The following is a 22,270-nucleotide window of genomic DNA, read 5'->3' on the forward strand; positions in this document are numbered from 1 at the left end:
ACGATATTTAGGGTAATATATCAAATACCGCTCAGAAATATCATTGCCAAATTTCATCGAGACCGGTTCCGATTTCGATATAGCTCCCATATATATCTTTATCCGATTTCAAATCAATTGTGCACCAAATGGGCAATACAAGTCCGAATTTAAAAGATACAAATGCTTCGACATTTTGAGTCTTTTAAACTTTAAATTATAATTATAATCGTAGCGTGTATGATTGAACTCTCCCATAAAAACTTAATTGTTATGTGGAGCTCTACTAAATTAGCAAAGTGGTGTATCATAAAGTCGGCCCAGCCCGACTTTAAGACTTTCTTTACTGTTTATTTTTGGCGAACCGATAGGACTGAAATCATTAATAAGATTTCTATTGGATTGTGTAAACCCCGAAATATGTGATCACTGTTTGAAAGATCACTTTTTGAAGGAGGAAAAATAGCATACTTTAAAATGGCCATAACTCCTTAAATATTGACATTTCGGGGTTTTTAGCTATAATTTGTGATCACTTTTAGAAGGAGGAAAAACAGCATACTTTGAAATGGCCATAACTCCTTAAATATTCACATTTCTCATCGGAGAAAACCAAATTCGGCAGTTCACCACTTTCGGCCAAGGGAAGCGACTCATTAGTTCTTTTTTCTAGTCTATTTTCTTTCTGTTGTGGTGTAAGTTCTTGCACTTGCACTGCCACGTGTTTTTCGATCAAGTCGCATCTTTAGTTTTCGAACCATTTCTACTGATGTTGCTGTTTTCTTCCGTCCACTTCCTTGACATCGGGCTACGCTACCAGTATCACGGCAACGAGCGATGGTATGAGACACATTAAAATACTGGAATGCTCTAACGATAGCCACTTGTGGTTTTCCAGCCAAATATAAAGAAGTCACAATATCACGCTTGAATTCCATCACGAATAACTTTTTTTCTGGAAAATTCTCACCAAAATGCTTTTGTACGCTTGTAAACAATATAATGAGCTGTCACTGGGATAATTTTAACAGCCGTCGGACAAATGGCTTGGAAATGACAGCAGTCTGAAGTTGATTGCAGTTTTTTTCATCTCACCCTGTAGTTCTAAACTTAGTTTTGGACAATGGAATAGAGCTGAAATCCTGAAATTTATAATTACGATTACTGATGGTATCTTTGTTTGTGATTAGGCGATAGATTGGAAATATGTTCTTTAGTTGTATGAAATGTACTAAATAGTACTAAATTTGATATTGGGCGAAGGGATAGAGCTTGGATTCTCAAATTTAATATTGAGGGCTCCGCTTGCAAAATGGTATTAAATTAGGAAGTGATAGTGCTGGAATCCTCATATTTGATATTGAGGTCTCTCTTGGTATCTGGAATTGAGATATGGAGGTTGTTTTAGAAAGTTGTACTATAATTGTGCGAAAAGTGCTAAATGGAACTAAATTTGGTATTGGGTGAAGCAATAGACCTGCAATCCTGAAATTTGATATTTAGATTACTGATGGTATCTGTGTTAAAGATTTGGCGGTGGCTTGGAATTGCATCCTATATTTGTACATAATGATACTAAATTTGGTATTGGATGAAGAGAGAGAGAGAGAGAGAGAGAGAGGGGGAGAGAGAGAGCTGAAATCCCCGAATTTGTTATTGAGGTTTTTTTGGTATCTTGCGTTGAGATCTGGTAGTTGTTTCGCGTTCTATAATGGTTCGAAAAGTATTAAATTATACTAATTTAGGATCAGTATGGAGATATAGAGATTGTTTTGGATATGCGCACTGAATGTTACCAAATTTGGTATTGAGATATAGCTGAGATTTTGAAATTTGATATTGAGATCACAGTTTGTTGCTAGGGTTTAAACTTTTTTTTTTTTGTCCAGCGTAATTAAGCCTTAGAACCGATTATAATATTTATTTGTACAAGGCAAACTGGTGTTAAGTTCTGTTGGGGTCCTTACTGTGGAAACATACAACTTTTCCGAAAATAGTACCATGTAGCATAAGCATGACACATATTATGTTCGTATAGTACTCTCACTTCAAACTGAAGCCTTTAAACTATCAAAAACAAACTAAGTCACAACACAATTTTTATCTGCAATATTTTTTTTCAAGCAGCGCAAAAACTTATTTGTTTTTTGCCGCCTTTTTTCTCTACGCGACTTCCATTTTTTTTTTAATTCTATTCTATTTTTCGGAATCGCTTCTAGTTCTTGTTGCATCGCTATTTACAAACAAATTGCTTTGCGGCAATTCGCGGCAATGCCATTACGTTGAGCGAGTTAAGTGCCGCAATGAACAGTAGTCGGCGACTGAATGGCACGACACAATCACTCAAATATCTCGACAAATAGGCAACACACACACACACATACACCGATACGCAAACAGTAACTCTTAATTGTTCAATTAATTAGAGCAGAAAAATAAAGGCTTCAATCAAAAGTTATAAACAATTATTGAATTTAGCAATGAAAATCGAATGAATGCGAATATATGCTGAAAATGGGGGGACATTGCAATGCATGATAATGATATTTTCGATTGAGTCATAATTTGGGTGCAGGGTGCTAAGACATTTTTTATCTAAACACTTGGGTAATAATTAATGGTTCGAAAAGTAAAGAAGCTACTTTATCGAAACCCGCGTCGCAGTGACCGAAAAATGCTTCGTGAGCTGAACATATCGCAATATTCCATTCGGCAAATATTGAAAAATGAGCTCGGGGTAAAGCCATTGAAATTCCAAAAAGTGCAAGAACTTATACCGCAACCGAAATTAAAATAGACTCAAAAAAGCTAAAGAGTTGCTTCGCTTAGTTGAAAGTGGTAAACTGCCGAATTTGGTTTTCTCCGATGAGACAACATTCGTTCTCCAGCAGTTTGTAAACAAACAAAATGATCGTGTTTACTTACCAAAGAGGTCAGCTGAAAATGTGCACCTTCGGTTGACAACCAGAACTCAAGCGCCGGCCATAGCGATGGTGTGGGGCGCCATAACAGCCGATGGTCGCTCTCCGCTCGTATTAATCGACTGTGGCATCAGAATAAATGCCGAATATTATCGCGAAAATATTCTGGAGGGGGTACTAAAGCCTTGGACACGCAAATATTTTGGCCGCAGACCTTGGACATTCCAACAGGACTCAGCACCATTGCGCTCAGCACGCGCTACCCAAAATGAGGTTGCTCGCTTCATTTCCACCAAAATCTTCGGATATGTGGAATGCAAGGTTGGCACTAAAAATTACCAAAGTGTCGATCACCTCAAGCAAGCGCTTCGCCGGGAATGGGCAAAAATACTGTACGCAGAACAACATTCGGACAGCGTGTGACGGCTTCATTAATCGTTTGGAGGCCATAATTCGCGCCAAATGTGACTAATTCGAACAAATATTAACTTATTCTAATATGCCATAGTATGGAGGGTAAATTAAGTTTGTCATTCCGTTTGTAACACCTCGAAATATACATTTTAGACCCCACAAAGTATAAATATTCTTGATCAGCATAATCTATGTCTATGAAGTATGTCTTGAAAATGGGCCACGAACGAGAACCTAACGTTTTGGTATAGCACCCATATAACGGAACCTCCCGATATTCGGTAGTTTCATGATTTTAGCAACATTATTCACCGGAATTTTTTCAAATTTGATATTTGAAGTTCGAAATGGATACTACAGCCCAAGACAGAAATTTGTCTGTGCAGGTCCATATGTTCGTATAGCCCCTATATAACGGTACCTCCCTATATTTGGTATTTTGATAATTTTAGCGACATTATTCACCGTAATTGTTTCAAATTTGGTATTTGAAGTTCGTAATGAATACAACAGCCGGTGACAAAAAATTATCTGTGCAACTCCATGTCTTATTGTACCCCCCATATAGCGGTACTTCCCCATATTTGGAATTTTGATGATTTTAGCGTCATTATTCGCCGGAGTAGTTTCAAATTACGTATTTAAAGTTTGTAATGGTCTTCCAGGTCTTCGTATAGGCCCCATATATCAGTACCTCCCTATATTCTGTTTTTTTTTTTTTTTGTTTTGACGATTTTAGGTACAATACTCACCGAAATTGTTTGATATGTCGTATTTGAAGTTCATAATGGATGCTACAGCCTGTGACAGAGAATTATTTATGCAGGTCCAGGTCTTCGTATTGCTCCGATAGAACGGTACCTCCCTAAATACGGTATTTTGATGATTTTAGCTACATTATTCGCCGTTTATTTCACGTTTCGAATTTGAATATGGTAATGGCTTATGACAAACAATGCTTATGTAGGTCCACGTCGTATAGAACCCAATGTATTTTTAAGATTTTAACAGAACTTTTAACGGATTTTATTTTATGAAAATTTCAAAATTCGTTACAAATGGTGGAGGGTATTTGAAGTACGGCCCGGCCGAACTTACTGCTTTTTATACCCTACAACACTATGTGTTGGGGGCATTATAAGTTTGATTGGCCCAAAAATTATGTCACACCACGAAATATTGGTTTCCCACATAGGAAAGTATATATGGATCTTCCTATCTCGCCGAGCTGAGTCGATCTAGCTATGTATGTCCGTCCGTCCGTCCATGTTAATTTGTAATCACTTTACAGATCGCAATTATGGCCCGATCTTCACGAAATTACGAATGGATTTGGGGGTAGAGCCAGAATAGAACCATATTTCTTTTGGAGATGATTGCATGATATTTAGGGGTTGAAATTGACCAAAAACTGAAAAAATTCCTAATTTTGCAGTTGCTCTACAGGTCGCTATTACAGACTAATCAAAGCGGAAGTTAGCATGGGGCTAGAGCTTTGGGCTGGACAGAAGCCTTCCAATTTTGATGGTCATCGGGCGATATTTAGTGGGTTAAATAGGCCACAAAATTTGTGTTAAATAAAAGTCAAATTTTCCATTAAACCGCGAATATTTTTAATCTCGGTGAAATCGGAAATAGACGAACAGGTCAGTTCTGACCGTTACGTAGATGCCGATAGTAAATATTTCTGTTATATATAGCGAAATATATACAATATGTATATGCAAAGGAAGGGGATGTTAGTTAGAATGCTTATATCTCCAGAATGGCTGGAACGATTTTGACAAATTTTGTCAATGCAGAATGCCCTCTTGACATAAAAGTATAAAATCTAAAAAAATCGCATAAAAAGTGCTAATAATGATGTTAATATAGATTTTGTAGTATTTTGTGACATTTTGTTATTTTTTCATTTATTTTATCGCCAGGGATTTTTTCAGTTTGACTTATAATATTAAGGTTTACATTTTGTAATATTTTTCCACCTTACAACACAGGTTTGGGATATTATATACAGATTGCAATTATCGTCCGATGCTCACGAAAAAGGGTAGGGTTAGGCACAGAAAGGTTAGGCCTATTGTTTTCAAAGATGTCCGCAATATATTTAGGGGTTGAAGTGGAACAAAAACGGAAAAAATTCCTCATCACACAATTGAAGCCATTCGACACGCCTGAGAAGAGCGTAAAGGACAGGGAAGAATTCTAGCATTTTGGATGACCATTGGATTATATTTAGCTGTAAAATGTACCAAAATCAACTAGCAGCACGACGGAGTGCGTAAATATTGGGCAAATGTCCCTGATCAAAATGCTAAGGGTAATATCTGGGCCGTACTCCGTAACATAATTTCAAAAGCGAAACCTTCCAAAATGGATTCGGACATTAAGGGGCTTCAGACATATTGTAGTGTTGTAGGGTATCACATAGTCGGCCCCTACTCACTACCAATACGTCCTTTGCTAATAAAATTAAAAAAATATATTTCTATTTATCTCCAAAAAAAATTCACCTTATCAGCTAATTGGCGATTTTAGTATGCATATTATCTAGATTTTTTTTTTTTTTCACTATAATCATATATCTCTCTGTTTAATATTATATTTTCGTTTATTTTACTGACATACTTACATAATTTTTCGACCGTTTAATAAAATGAAATATATCCACATAAATAAATCCTTTAGTTGGCGCAACAGCTTCCAATGTTGAGCATTTGAAGAAATTATTTTTCATGTATTTGTTGTTGGTTTCTTTATGTTTCTGTTTTAACACAAAACTGGTATTCACATATTTGTTGTTGTTGTTTCTTTTTTTGGTTGATATTTTGTTGATTTTCCGATGATTTGACTTTTATGTGTTTCACTTGTTTTTTTTTTTCGCTCTTCGGTTGGTTGCTTAAATGACCAGATTTTTAACACTTTATTAAAGGTGTATTCATTCTTTCAAATCAATTCATATATTCAACGATTTCAAATAATAATATTCATATTTTGATCACAAAAGCTGATAATCTTTTGGTTACTCTTAATGTGTGGTGGAGAAATTAAAAAAAAAAAAAAAAAAACACAACAAATTATTCATTAATATATTATTTCGAGTTTTAATCCGAAGAAAATATTCAATATTGGTTAGATCCATTTTTGATTGGTTGATTTTGTGTTTCAGTTATTTTTGTGGAGATTTAAAAAAAAATGATATGCACACAAACACACGCACACTCATGTGAACTTCTCACACCACCAGAGATGTTGGTCAAGCCGTTTATGGCATTAATGGTAATAAAGATAATTCAGCTAATACGTATGGATGAATAGAAAACAAGCTATAGAATAATTTATTTAAATTTCATTTGAAACAAAAACTACAATATCCCCCGAAAAAAGAAACGATATAACAAAACAATAGAATCAAATCAATAATAAATATTTTATAGCTAAGTATTGACATTCCAAAAAAAAGCAATACGACAGAAATACCCTAAACAAGGCCGTCATTTTAGAACCCTACCTTTTTTCTTGAAGTAAAAAGGTCTTCTCATCAAAGCCAGTATATCTTACCCTCTACCATGACAAAAAAAAAACCTCTGAAAATAATAACAATAATATTTTATCCAGGTTCCATTTAAATCTCGAAATTCCAGTGAAATCGGTAGGGAATGGGGCTAAGGCCCCAAAAATTTTGAAAGTTAGAAAATAAAACAAGTAAAAAAACATTAAGTTCGGCCGGGCCAAACATTTAATACCCTACACCTTAGGGTAAAGGAAACGTTAGAAGAAATGTGACAAAAACCATTAAAATGCCGAATATCGGGAGGTCCCGTTATATGGGACCTACATCGTGGACCTACACATGCAATGTTTCGCCAAAGGAACCCTAGAACCCATTATGACCTACAAATACCAATTTTCAGACAAATCCGTGAAAAAATGTGGCAAAAATCACCAAATTATCGAACATCGGGACGTACCGTTATATGGGGGCTATACCAAAACGTGGACCTATAATTACAATGACTCGCCACACGAACTAGGACCCATTATAATCTGCAACTACCAATTTTCAGAGAAATTATTGAAAAAATGTGTCAAAAATCATCAAAATACCGAATATCGGGAGGTACCGTTATATGGGGACTATACCAGAACGTGGACCGATATATCTCATTTTCAATACCAACCATCCTAGACACAATACAAATTGCTCTGGAGCTCTACGTCAAATAATGTGGGCTGTATCGTGATTTCAACAGACATACGGACAGACGGACATTGTTAAATCGACTTAGAATTTTATGCTGATTATGAATATATATACTTTATGGGATCTACGACGAATATTTAAGGATGTTACAAACGGAATGACAAAGTTAATATACCCTCCTTTCCAAGGTGGAGGGTATAATTATATGGGTACCTATACCAATAAGTTTATTCCACCTACCCTATGAGAAAGGAAAATTTTAGATTACAGGCGACCGTTACAAAGGGTCAAAATTTGGAATAATTATAACTCTTATACAATGTGAAATAAGAGGCCAATCGCCTTCAAATTTCAAACATCCCAATTAGATAGAACGGGCCACTACTTCTGGTATCTCCCCCATAACGGTTCAAAATTTTCAATGGCCATGAAACTCGTAAAACGAAAAATTATGAACCGATTACCTTCAAACTCGGCACATATTTATATTTTTATTAACACAAGATCTGGTGTGAAGGTGGAATATATCGCCCTGAATCCCACAAGGGTCAAAATTTTAAATACCCAAAAAACATCATAAAATTCTTTTCAAGTTGGCTATTTGGCTGGAAAACCACAAGTGGCTATCGGTACAGCAATCCAGCATTTAAATGGGAATAAATCTTTTGTGTTTCGACAGCAACATCAGCAATGATTCAAAAGTAAAGAAGCGACTTGATCAAAACCCACGTCGCAGTAGTCGAAAAATGGCTCGTGTGCTGAACATATCACAATATTCCATTCGGTAAATATTGAAAAATGAGCTCGGGGTAAAACCATTGAAATTCCAAAAAGTGCAAGAACTTACACCGCAACGGAAAGAAAATAGACTCAAAAGAGCTAAGGAGTTGCTTCGCTTGGACAAAAGTGGTGAACTGCCGAATTTGGTTTCTCCAATGTGAAAACATTCGTTGTCTAGCAGTTTGTAAACAAAGAAAATGATCGTGTTTACTTGCCAAAGAGGTCAGGGGTTGGCCATCAGAACTGAAGCGCCGGCCATGGTGATTATGTGGGCCGTCATAACAGCCGATGGTCGCTCCCCGCTCGTATTAATCGATCGTGGCATCAGAATAAATGCCGTGTAGGGTGTATTAAAGCCTTGGGCACGCAAACATTTTGGCGGCAGACCTTGGACATTCCAACAGGACTCAGCACCCGCCACCCAAGAATGGTTACAAAATGAGGTTCCTCGCTTCATTTCCAGCGCACAATTGCTACCAAAATCTCCGGACACCAATCCACCAATCTATTGTGGCTGGAGTATTTTGGAAAGTAAGGTTGGCACTAAAAAATACCAAAGTGTCGATCACCTCAGGCAAGCGCTTCATCGGTAATGGCCCAAAATACCGCACAGCAACATTCGAGCAGCGTCTAACGGTTTCATTGGACCTTTGAAGGCCATAATTCGTGCCAAAGGCGAGCAATTCGAACAAATCTAGTCTTATTCTAAAATTTGATGCTATTTCCGACATTTATTGTTTTTATTCAATAAAATGTAAAAATTATGGCCTTTGAATTTGTTGTATTTTTTTTATCGCACCCTGTATATTTTATATTTCTAGGTGTTACAAACGGAATGACAAACTTAATATATCCTCCATACTATGGTGGAGCGTATAAAAATATAAGACAATTTCATTGAAAATTCATAAAAATTCCGAATATCAGGAGGGATATATTAAAACATGATGTCCTATATAGACTTTCAGAAGTATTGTTAGCTATTACGAACTTCAAATAACAAATTCCAGATAATTTAATTGAAAATTGTGGCTAAAATTATCAAAGAACAGAATATCGGAAGTACCATATTATGGCCGGAGATGTGGGCCTATAGAAAACTGTCTGCCAGAGGCATTGGTTCCTATTATGAACTTTACATATTGAATTCCAGACAATCCCATCGAAAGTCTGACTGACATCAATAAAATGCCAAATATCAGAGGTAACTAAATAAATTTTGCCCGATCATAACTCGGAGTCGATTATTCTCAATCCCTATTACATAGGTTAGGCCCCTCTGTAGCATCTGCCCTAGAATTCTGAATTGAAAAAAATATTTAAAAATAAGTAAGCAAAGGCTATAGCAAAGGCTATGTGATACCCTACAACACTACAATGTTAGAAGCCCCCTTATGTCCAAATCCATTTTGGAATATTTCGCTTTTGAAATTATGTCACGGAGCACTGCCCAGATATTACCCTCAGAATTTTGAACAGAGACATTCGCCAAATATTTACGCACTCCGTCGTGCTCTTATTTGTTGTGGTCCATTTTAAAGTTAAATATAATCCAATGGTCAACCAAAATGCTAGAATTATTCCCTGTCCATAACTCTCTTCTCAGGCGTGTCGATTGGCTTCAATTATGTGATCAGGAAATTTTTTCTATTTTTGGTCCATTTAAGCCCCTAAATATATTGCGGACATCTTTGGTAATAATAGGGAATTCTGAATTGACAAAAATTGCCAAAATCGGACCAGCCATTCTTGAGATATAAGCGTTCTAGCTAACATCCCCTTTCTTTGTATATATGTATTTTATATATATCGCTATATATATCCGATATATTTACCATCGGCATCTACGTAACGGTCAGGATTGACCTGTTCGTCTATTTGTGATTTCGCCGGCATTAAAAATATTCGCGGTTTAATGGAAAATTTGAAGTTTATTTAACAGAAATGTTATGGTCTATTTCACCCACTAAATATTACCCGATGACCACCAAAATTGGAAGGGTTGTGCCCAGCCAGGGTTGTGCCCAGCTCTAGCCCCATGCTAAATTCCGCTTCGATAGGTCCAAAAGAGCGTCCTGTAGAGCAACTGCAAAATCAGGAATTTTTTCAGTTTTTGGTCCATTTCAAACCCTAAATATTATGCTATCATCTCCAAAAGAAATAGGGTTATATTCTGGCTCTAGCCCGACCTCCATTTTAAAAATCGGGCCATAATTGCGACCTGTAGAGTGAATACAAATTAACATGGACAGACGGACGGACGGACATACATAGCTAGATCGACTCAGCTCGGCGAGATAGGATGATCCATATATACTTTCCTATGTGGGAAATCAATATTTCGAGGTGTTACATAATTTTTGGCCCAATCAAACTTATAATACCCCCAACACATAGTGTTGTAGGGTATAAAAATTATTGTCCGAGTGCTCAAGAAAATTTGTACCAAAATTTCCTAAATAAATTTACTTTCAAACATCTAAAATAGATGTTTCAAAAAGTGTTGCAAATTTGATGACAAATCTAACATACCCTCACACAATAACAACAACCAGAAAGCCATCGCAAACACCGATCAACTATGACCGCGTTTTTATTATTTTTATTTCGATAATCGCGTCAAAAAGTCCACATAGCCGTCGTCTATTTTTTTTTTTCTTTTTGACGATCGAGATGAATATTTGCGCGGCATAAAATGAAAACAAATGTTCAAATTATGCTAATTTAGCGGCTAAACATCTCAAAACCAAGCAACAACAACAACAGCAAAGATCAGACGAATTTGTTAAATCGTAACAATTTTTTAATAGTTCTTTTGTTTTGGTTTGATCCGCATTGACATGTGTCGTCTAAAATGCCGGGGTGGGATGATAGGTAAATACATATATACATTTGTGTGTTGGAATAAACAACAAAAACAAATGGAACCAATTTGATGCCATTCAGCTAGCCAGCGAGTAGGCCAGCCAGCCAGCCAGCCAGCCAAACACAAGTGATTCATGTGGCAATTTTCGTGGCGTTGACACTCTGTTTATGTAAATTTTTGAATTCCATCTCGAATATATGTAAATGTTTATGTTTTAGTTGAAAACTATTTTAAATACCACGCTTGTGTTTCAAAAAAAAAAAAAAAAAAAAGTAATCTAAATATTAGAAAATTTCACAGGCATTTGAAATCTTTGTAATTATTTGGATTTGTATGCAATTTTTTGTGGTAGATCAATGTCATTAAAATTCATGAGTGGATAAAAACTATTTATAATCTTCGAGCACCTCATAATTTGGAATCAAGTTAGCATTGTTATGTAAATCTGCTATGTTGGTCATTTAGGAAATCTCAAGTTGTCGTTTGACGGACAATTTGAATGGGTATGCTCTAGAGCAAGACTGTTTTATTTCTGCTAACGGGGTTAATCGTCTTAGATTATTATCGGATTCATTATAAAATCAGTGACCAACTGCCTCATTAAGTCCCAGAAGAAGAAATTGCTATGTGTTAGAATCATCAAATTTTGTAATTGGGTTGGTTAGTGGGTGGGCAATTAGAAGAAGTTTATTTTTGTAAATTTGTACCAAAACGGTGAAGTGTGTATGGACATTTATACAAAAAGGTCTAAAATACTTAAATGTATTAAATGAATTAAATGAAAGAAATAAAGATAAAATGTTCAATAGGAATGGACAAAAAAAATTTCTTTCTGATGGAAATAATTAGGTATTCGACGTAGTAAAAAATCTCTTATTCTTCTTTATACCCTACACCACAAGGTGGTCAGGGTATTATGTCTTTGTGCATTTGTTTGTAACAGGCAAAAGGAAACGAGATAAACCCATAGTTCCTTTTGATGATCTGCATAGAATCACTTTCTGAGTTGATTTGTGTATGTCAGTCCGTCTGTCCGTCCGTCCGTCCGTCTGTCCATGTATTTTTGTGAACAAAATGCAGGTCGCATTTATTATCCGATTGAGATGAAATTTTGCAAACAACATTTGTTTGGCCCAAGGACGAACCCTATTGAAATTGGAGATAATCGGTAAAAATTTAGATATAGCTCCCATATACATCTTCGTCCGATTTGCCTTTTATTGTGCACCAAACGTGTAATATCAGCCCGAATAGTATGGAATTTTGCACATATAACCAAATTAGGCCTGAAAATAAGTATGCCAAATTTGATCGAAATCGGTTCAGATATAGCTATAGCTCCCATATATATTGTTCATCCGATTTGTTATTTTTGTCCTCCGCAGTCGTAATATGCACTCTGTAACAACAATATTTGGGAAAATATATCAAATGCAGCTCAGAAATACCATTGCTAAATTTTATCGAGATCGGTTCAGATTTGGATATAGCTCCCATATATAACTTGGTCCGATTTACCATTTATTGTGCACCAAACGTCTAATATTTGTCCAAATGGGATGGAATTTGGCACATACGACCGAATTTAGTCTAGAAGGTAGTATGCCAAATTTGGTGAAGATCGGTTCAGATATAGTTATAGCTCCCATATATATTGTTCATCCGATTTATTGTATTTGTTACCCACAGGCGTAATATGCACTCCGTAACAACGATATTCAGGGAAATATATCAAATACAGCTCAGAAATATCTTTGCCAAATTTTATCGCGATCGGTTCAGATTTGGATATGGTTCCCACATATATTTTTATCCGATTTCAAATTAATTTCGCACCAAATGGGCAATAAAAGTCCGAATTTAAAAGATACAAATGCATCGGCATATTTAGTCCTTTGAACTTTAAATTATAATTATAATCATAGCGTGTATGATTGAATTCTCCCATAAAAAACTTTTAATTATTAAGTGGAGCTCAACTAAATTAGCAAAGTGGTGTAGGGTATCATAAAATCAGCCCCGCCCGACTTTAGGACTTTCTTTACTGTTTGTTTTTTTGGAAAATTTTTGCTTCAGAGCTATGATGATTATTCGAAAAGTGGAGCAATTAGCTTCAACATTTGTTGTTATTGTTTGATAGATATGAGGATGTTTCTTAGGGGAGTCTTCATTCAGGTCAAAAGGGTTTCAGATCAGCAGAAACTTTACTGCAAGTTGTAGGGTATCAAATGGTCGACTCCGCAAGACTATAGCCTTTGCTCACTTGTTTGGTACTAACAAAAGTGACAAAATTGTACTAAATTCAATGGGGTATATCCCGAAATTTAGTTTGAAAACAAGTAAAATAGCTAAGTTCGGCGGGGCCGAACTTTTTATATCTATCTTCTATAATTCGGAAGAAATTTGAAAAATTAAAAAAAAAAAAATCCAACGTAAAATATCGCTCCAATGAAAACCGTTATATGGGGGCTATACGATGACATGATCCTCTTCTAGGGTATAAAGTACTCACAAGGAACTCCTTGTGTAGAATTTCAGACATTTCCATTAAAAACTGTGGCTAAAATCATCAAAATACAAAAAATCGGAAGATGCCGTTATATGGGGGATATACGATATCATGGACCTATATAGACAATTCTCTTTCAGGGGGTAAAGTACTCCTAAATAACTCCTTGTGTAGAATTTCAGACAATTCCATTGAAAAATGTGGCTAAGATCATAAAAATACCGAATAATGGGGGGATGCAATTATATGGGGGCTATACGATGTTGTGGACCGATAGAGCCCATCTTCGAACTTGATCTGCATGCAGACAAAAGACAGATCTGTGCCAAATTTTAGCTTCCTATCTAAATTAGTTTTGACTCTAGGGTGATAACAACAGACGGACAGGGCTTAAGCGTCTTAGAATTTTACGCTGATCAAGAATATATTTACTTTGTTGGGTCTAAAATTATTATTTCGATGAGTTACACACGGAATGGCGAACTTAATATACCCTCCATGGCGGTATGGTATGGTGGAGGGTATAATAATTTCTGATGTGAAATGATGAAATGCTGCAAGATGCATGGAAATTAGTGAAACAACGAACTATAAATAGGGTTTTGAAGTCAAACTTCTAGTCCCTTGGAGATAGAATCTTGGCATTGTGCATATAAGGCACTATTGTTGGGAAGTCCGTCCGTCCGTCATTTATTGCCCAATCGGTATGAAATTTTGCATAAATCATTTTTTTTTTGTTTTTTTTTCCCAAGGACTAACCCCATTGAAGTTGATGATAATTTGATCAGATTTAGATAAAGCTCAGATCTGTCTTTTATTGTTTATCGAATGTATAATATTTTTTTCAATAGTAATTTGACACATGCAACCAGATTGAGCCTAGAAGGAAGTATGCCAAATTTAGTTAATCAGTTCAGATATAGCTATAGCTCCCAACATTCAAACCATAACAACGATATTCGGGAATTTGGATAGAGCTTCCATATATATCTTTATCCGCCAAATGGTTTATATAAACCCGAATTAAATGAATATTGGCACATACGACCGAATTCAGCCTTGACTAAAGTTAGTCAAATTGGGTGAAAATCGGTTCAGATAAGGGTTGCCCATATTCGACGGACCTTTGGGCCCATTCCAATCGACGAGGCTTGTCCACAGACATCATTCTTTGCCTCAATTGAATATTGTACGGGAACAAATGCAAATCAATGGGAATACTCCGTTGTAAAGTGGACCGAGCCATGCCCAACTGCTGAGAACGGCGTTTTTGGGATGTTCTTGGGGACCTCTCAACACTGGCTCGTACGGCACCGATATTCTCGGCCGATCGCCTTGGTCGACTTTTATATGGCCTCTTCGGATTAGAAAGAGCCTTACCAGTCGAAAATTTTTCGTATAAACGCTTAATGGTGTTCTTAGAAGGCGCACTTCTCACATTTTTTAATGTTTTAAAACCACGTTGAGTTTTCACAATTGACTTCTTCTGTTGAATGTAAATTTCAACTATTGCAGAGCGCTCGCGTGGCGTGTATTGGTTCATGGTAAAAATCTGCTTGGACTGACGCTTCAAACGCGGTATGTCATTAAGCGATGTGACATCTCTGTAAAAAGTTATGGCATTGCCAGATGGGTCCGTCGAATATGGGCAACCCTATATAGCTCCCATACGTATGTTTCGTCCGATGTTGTATTTAAGTCCCTCACACATGTAAAATTTACTCTAGAACAACATTTATGGGGCTGATGCCAGCTATTAGATACAGCATTGAAATACCTTAGCAATTTTTTTTGGGAAAGCGGTTCATATTTGAATATAGATTCCATAGGTATATTTATCCGATTTCACGTTTGTTGTGTACCACATGTGTAAGATAAGTCCAAATTGAATGGACTTTAACGAATTTATACTACATTTTTTGAAACTAGGTTTCCATATATCTACAGCTCCGATATATGTTGTTTAATATAAGCCTATATGACAATATTACAATGCAATGTTATTTGGTACGACATGTGCAAAACGTCCTCCAAATTTGGTATAAATCATTCCCTGTATTAGTTTCATCTGATCTCAAATTTTAACTGCTCTAAAGCCATAATAAGCATTCAAAAGAGATTCATAGTTTGCAGAATATAATATAAATTCCTAGTCTTCCAATTTGGATGGATGGATGGTCATCGGATAATATTTAGTATGTGAAATAGACCATAACATGTGTGTTAAAAAAAGTCAAATTTTAATAATGGCGAAATCACAAATAGACGAGCAGGTCAATCTTGACCGTTACATAGATGCCGATAGTAAATATATCGGATATATATAGCGAAATATATACAATGTATAAATACAAAGAAAGGGGATGTTAGGTAGAATGTTTATATCTCAGAAATGGCTGGACCGATTTTGACAAATTTTGTTAATTCAGAATGCCCTTTTAGCATAATATTTTTTTATCGCATGCATTTTTTTCAATTTGAAGTGTACATTTTATAGGTTGGGGTTATTCTATACAGATTGCAATTATCGTCCGATCTTCACGAACATTTTCATAAGGGTAGGCTCTGAAGAGCTAGACCTATTGTTTTTAAAGATATCCGCAATATATTTATGGGTTAAAATGGACCAACAACTAAGAATGTTCTTGATTTTGCAGCCCTTATAAAGGTCACAAATAGAAACCTAAGGACACGAAATCTAGCATGAAATTAGAGTTTAGGACAGCGGGTAGAATGGATGTGTGAAACCAACAATTCCATTCTACAGAAAATAACTTACAAGAGAAATGCTGATTTCTTTGACGAATACGGGCCGAGAGGATCGCACAGTTGAAACCAATCGACACGAAATTTCGCCAGAGAAGTGAGTTAAGGACAGCGAAGAATTCCAGCATTTTGGATGACCATTGGATTATACTAGTCTGTAAAATGAGCCACAACAACTAACAACACGACGAAGAGCGCAAATATTGGGCAAATGCGCCTGGTCAAAACGCTAAGGGTAATATCCGGGCAATGCTCTATGACATACTTTCAAAAGCGAAATCTTCCAAAATGGATTTGGACATAAAGGGTCTTTAACATATGTATTATTGTAGGGTATCACATGGTCGGCCCCGCACGTCTGTAGCCTTTGCTTACTTGTTTTAGTATGTGTTTTCGTTATTTATTTCGTGTTTTTTTTTTTTTTTCAATGAAAAAAGAATTGTAATTAGTATTTCCGTTGCACCAAAGTATTGGACCAATATTGTCTATTACACATTTGCCTAAGTCCCCACTTTATATGAGAGTATGAGTTGCATATATATTTTTTTGGGAATGTTGAACTTTTGTGGGGGCGGAGCCAAGAGGTATTCCATTTTTACACTTCATCTCATATTGTTAAATATTAGGATGTGTTTCATTGTAAATCAATTTTCTAAATAGGGGGGGGGGGTCCATAATATAGCTTTGTTTTTACTTGTTTTATCAATAACTTGTACCTCCCGATATTCGGTATTTACATGATTTTAGACACATTATTTACCGGAATTATTTCAAAATTCATATTTACCTCCCGCTATTCGGTTCTTTGATTATTTTAGCGAAATTATTCACAGGAATTGTTTCAAATTTGGCATTTGAAGTTCGTAATGGATACTGCACACTATGACAGACAATTGTCTGTGCAGGTCCACGTTTTGGTATAAGCCTCATATAACGGTATCTCCCGATACTCGGTATTTTCATGATTTAAGCGACATTATTTTAAAATTTCGTGTTTGAAGTTCGTAATGGATGCTACATCCTATGACACAAATGTTTGTATGCGTATAGCCCCCATATGACGGTACCTCCCGATACTCGCTATTTTTTTCAATTTGTGCAACTTTATTCACCGGAATTGTTTCAAATTTGGTAATTGAAGTTCGTAATGGGTACTACAGCCTAAGGCAGAAAATTGTCTGTGCAGATCCACATTTTGGTATAGCCCCAATATAACGACACCACCCGATATTCGGTATTTTTATGATTTTAGCTACATTATTCACAGAATTTTTCTTCCAGTTTCGCATTTGAATACTATAATGGCTTGTGACAAAAGCCTAGCCTATGCAAGTCCACGTCGTCGTATAGACCCTAATATAACGGCTACATTCCGTATTTTTAAGATTTTAACAGAATTTTGAACGGATTTTATATTATTATACCCTCCACCGTGGAAAGGAGGGTATATTAATTTTGTCATTCCGTTTGTAACATCCTTAAATATTTGTCGTAGACCCCATAAAGTAGATATATTCATAATCAGCATAAAATTCTAAGTCGATTTAACGATGTCCGTCTGTCTGGCTGTCCATCTGTCTGTCTGTTGAAATCACGATACAGCCCACATTTCTTGATGTAGAGCACCAACATTTAGCATAGCAATTTGTATTGTGTCTAGGATGGTTGGTATTGAAAATGAGATATATCGGTCCACGTTCTGGTACAGTCCCCATATAACGGTACCTCCGATATTCGGTATTTTGATGATTTATGCCACATTTTTTCACGAATTTGTCTGAAAATTGGTATTTCTAGGTCATAACGGGTCCCTGTGCCTGTGGCAAAACATTGCATGTATGGGTTCACGTTTTGGTATAGCCCCCATATAAAGGTACCTCCCGATATTCGGTATTTAAATTTTTTTTTTTGCCACATTTTTTCACGGATTTGTCTATAAATTAGTATTCGTTGGTCATAATAGGTTCCAGCTCTGGTGGCGAAACATTGCATGTATGGGTCCAAGATTTGGTATAGCCCCCACATAACGGTACCTCCCAGCATTCGGTATTTTGATGACTTTTGACATATTTTTTCAAGAATTTCTCTGAAAATTGGTAGCTGTAGATCATAATGGGTCCTAGCTCGTGTTGCGAGTCATTGTAATTATAGGTCCACGATTTGGTATAGCCCCAATATAACGGTACCTGCCGATATTCGGCATTTTAATGGTTTTTGCCACATTTCTTCTAATGTTTGCTTTACCCTAAGGTGGATGGTATTAACAGTTTGGCCCGGCCGAAATTAATGTTTTTTACTTGTTTTTTTTTTTTTTTTTTGAAAATTTCCAAATTTGTTCCAAATGGTGGAGGATATTCATAGTTACAGCTTTTTTTAATTGTTTTATCATTAACTTGTCTTTTTTTAATTTGACAAGTATTGATATTAACATTTATTTTTTTTAATTAATAATTAAAAGAAAATCTTTTTTCAACGTCAACTTTACATTGATATTTTTTCCGCGGAATTTTTTTTTCATTTTAATGTTATTTTTTTAATTAAACAAAATTAACAATATTAATTTTTTTAAATTTTTGTTTTCCTTTGCTTTAAGTTTTATTGTTTTTTTTATAATATAATTTATTTATTTTTTTTTACATTTATTTATTACACAAATCCAAAAAAGGGATTGTTTTAATTTTGGAATTATGTATCATTTTTTTATATTTTTTATTTAAACAAAATAACCAATATTATTTTTTTTCATTTTTGTTTACGTTTTCCTTTGTTTTATATTTTATTGTTTTTATTACACAAATCCAACAAAGAGATTGTTTTAATTTTTGGAATTATGTATCATTTTTTTTAATTAAACAAAATAACCAATATTAATTTTTAAACTTTTGTTTAAGTTTTCCTTTGTTTTATATTTTATTGTTTTTCTATAGTTATTTTTTTGCATTCAATTATTACACAAATCCAAAATAGGGGTATATTGCATTTGCGTTTCACAGTTTTTAATCATTCCTTTTTTATTTGTATTTATTTTCATTTCATTAATTTACTTTTTTTATTTTGTAGCCTTTTGTTGTTAATTACTTGTTTTGTAATTATTTCAAATTAACCTTTTACATTTAATTTATTATTTTTACCACCATTAACATCAAAACAAGCTTTTTTTATTTTTTTCACATTTTATTTACAACTTTGTTTGAATTTTTATTTTTTTTTTTTTTTTTGTTTCGCATTTCAAATCATTTTCATTGTTGGTAAGTATATTTATTTACAAACACATGAGTGTGTGTGCCTCTGTGTGTGTGTGTGTGTGCACATTTTAAAAGTGATTTTTATCTCTTTGATTTATTTGTGCTTTTAATTAATTGCTTAATTAAATGCCGTCGGCATTGTTACGCGTCGGCGTCAGCGTTCCGTCCGTCGTCATTTAAGGTGAGCGTATGGTAACTACTACCGTTGTTAGCACATCATTGAAAGCGCGTACACAAACGAATCGCAAAGCAAATTAACGACCACTATATCACAGCAACGATAATGACGAGCGATGATGGTGAGGAGACGAAAACGAAACCGACGACGATGATGACGATGACGACGGCGACGGCAATACAATGCGTATTATGTTGTTAAAACGTTTAAATCGAAAAGGCAATTGCCATTTGTTTTTCATTTTTTTTTGATCACCCAAATGGCTCTTCACTCACAGACAAGAAAAAACACTAAAAAACAACAACAACAACACTAAATGCCAGCAGCAAATGACGATGGAAACGATGATGATGATGAGCAATAAATGAAACAATGCTAACTGCTTGTTTATTGGTTTCAGCTTGCCATTCATTCTCATTCGGTCACAAACATTTTACATTCATTATTTCTTGTTGCTGATGCCGAAGCTGCTGCTGCTGCTGCCGCCGCATGTTGCTGATAACACTCGATGCTAAACAAAAATCGCCAAACATTTGTAGTCCCACCAGAGACAAACAATCATCAATTGAATCAACGAAAACAACACACACAAACGTAAAAGGCCAAAGATTGGGCGCAATGCTCTGTTATAATGACGACGACGAACGAACGACCAACGTCGATAATAATCGCCCCGACTGCGACGCAATGATGCTATGGAGACCGAGAGATGATTGTTTTCAAATCAACCTTACTTTTGCTAATTTGATCCGCAAAAGACAACGGGCAACCAAACAGCCAAGTCAAGCCAAGCGAAACGATTAACGATTTAACAAACTAATGAACTTGTGTTTGAATGGCCAGACAACAACACGCTAAATGACTCCACTCGATGCCATTAACAAGAAGGTTCAAACACAACACAACGAAAACACACTAACGCGCTCACACACACACACACGCGGAAATATAACGAAAACAACACACCATGCCAGACGGACGGACGACACTCAGCGTGGTGTATGAGATGGATGGACGACCCCACTTACAGAGTTAAATACTTTTTTGCTACACAAACATTTCCAACTCTCTTAAACTTTTGTTGTTGTTGTTCTTGTTTCTTCTTCTAACTGAAACACCATGTGTTTTTTTTTTGTTTTGTGTTTGCTTCACTTGTATTCCGTGTTTCAATATCCAACAAATTTTTATTATGATTTGTGAAGTTGAAAAAGAGCTGCTTGAACTGCGCCGTACAACTATTTAACGACGACTGAATGTGGCAATTATGTATCTAGATACATTTTGCCCAACTTGACGGCAAAACACAACGGCAGCAACACACACAAGTTGGTTGGGGGGCCGGCAGCGCAACAACAGCGCGGCACACAACCCAGTCACACAACACAACATGGAGCAACAACGACATGGTAAAGCACAGCACAGTACTACTCAGAATAAGAACAGCAGTAGTTGTATCACAGCACTGCCGCTCGCCACCTCCCCCGCAACAAAACCATAACACAACAAATCAAAAGACAAGCACTTCAAACGAACATTGTGACGTTTTCACACACAAAAAAAGTCAGTGATGTTTTTCGGGGGGGTTTGTTGAAGAAGACACTTTTTTCGACGTCGTCGCCGACGCTGCTGCGTTGCAGCTGGCGATGTCGCCAGCGTCGACAACATCCAAAAAGTCCAATGTTAATAATGACGATGTTTATTGTCGTCATTATCAACATTTTATTGCTTAAACGAAAACGTTTGTGGATGTTGCTACGCTTGCCATGGCTCCTTCATACAATTGCTATGTATGTTTGTCGTTGCTTGCATTCACACAAACACACACACACTCGCACACACTCAATTTTATATCCACCTTTAAAAAAAAATCCTCATACAATTATACACTCTTGTGCACATTTACATTTCATAGCAATAATAACAACAATAATAAAACACATTAAATGCCCTCCCCATATTTGTGTGCATACAGTATCGGGTCGTTGTATTATGAAGCGTATTTTATACAAAATTGAAATGAAAAATTGTGTGTGTGCGTTAGAAATACAATTTTCGAATTTGGAAAAAGGAAAGTTGTGTTGAATGCTAGGTTTCTGCTCAAATGATCCGATGTTTTCGTAGTTCTAAAAAATTGCAGAAGTATTCGAAAAAATAAATATTTATCGCAAAAAAATCTAAAGTAATTGCAATTTTTTAATTAAAAAAAAAAAAAATAAATAAATAAATCAATAAAATAAAATTGTGAAATTTACTATTTTTAGCAAAATCAATTGAAACAAGTAAGCAAAGGCTATAGTCGTGCGGGGCCGACCATATGATACCCTACAACACTATGTGTTCGAAGTCCCCTTATATCCAAATCCATTTTGGAAGATTTCGTTTTTGTATGTTCAAATTCTGCTTATATA

General features: G+C 35.6%; 1 protein-coding gene across 1 annotated transcript in view; it reads right to left on the reverse strand.

Moving 5' to 3' along the window:
• LOC101892058 (transcription factor kayak) overlaps positions 1-20,821 on the reverse strand; it is a 297,264-nt gene extending 276,443 nt beyond the window's left edge. Inside the window, exons 1-2 of the mRNA XM_059119360.1 lie at positions 19,888-20,821; positions 5,947-6,341 (exon numbers count right to left, since the gene is read on the reverse strand). The gene's annotated coding sequence lies outside the window, so the exon portion shown is untranslated. The remainder of the gene's footprint in view (positions 1-5,946; positions 6,342-19,887) is intronic.
• Positions 20,822-22,270: the final 1,449 nt, after the last annotated feature.

Source organism: Musca domestica, unplaced genomic scaffold, assembly GCF_030504385.1.
Source record: "Musca domestica strain aabys unplaced genomic scaffold, Musca_domestica.polishedcontigs.V.1.1 143, whole genome shotgun sequence".
NCBI lineage: Eukaryota > Metazoa > Arthropoda > Insecta > Diptera > Muscidae > Musca > Musca domestica.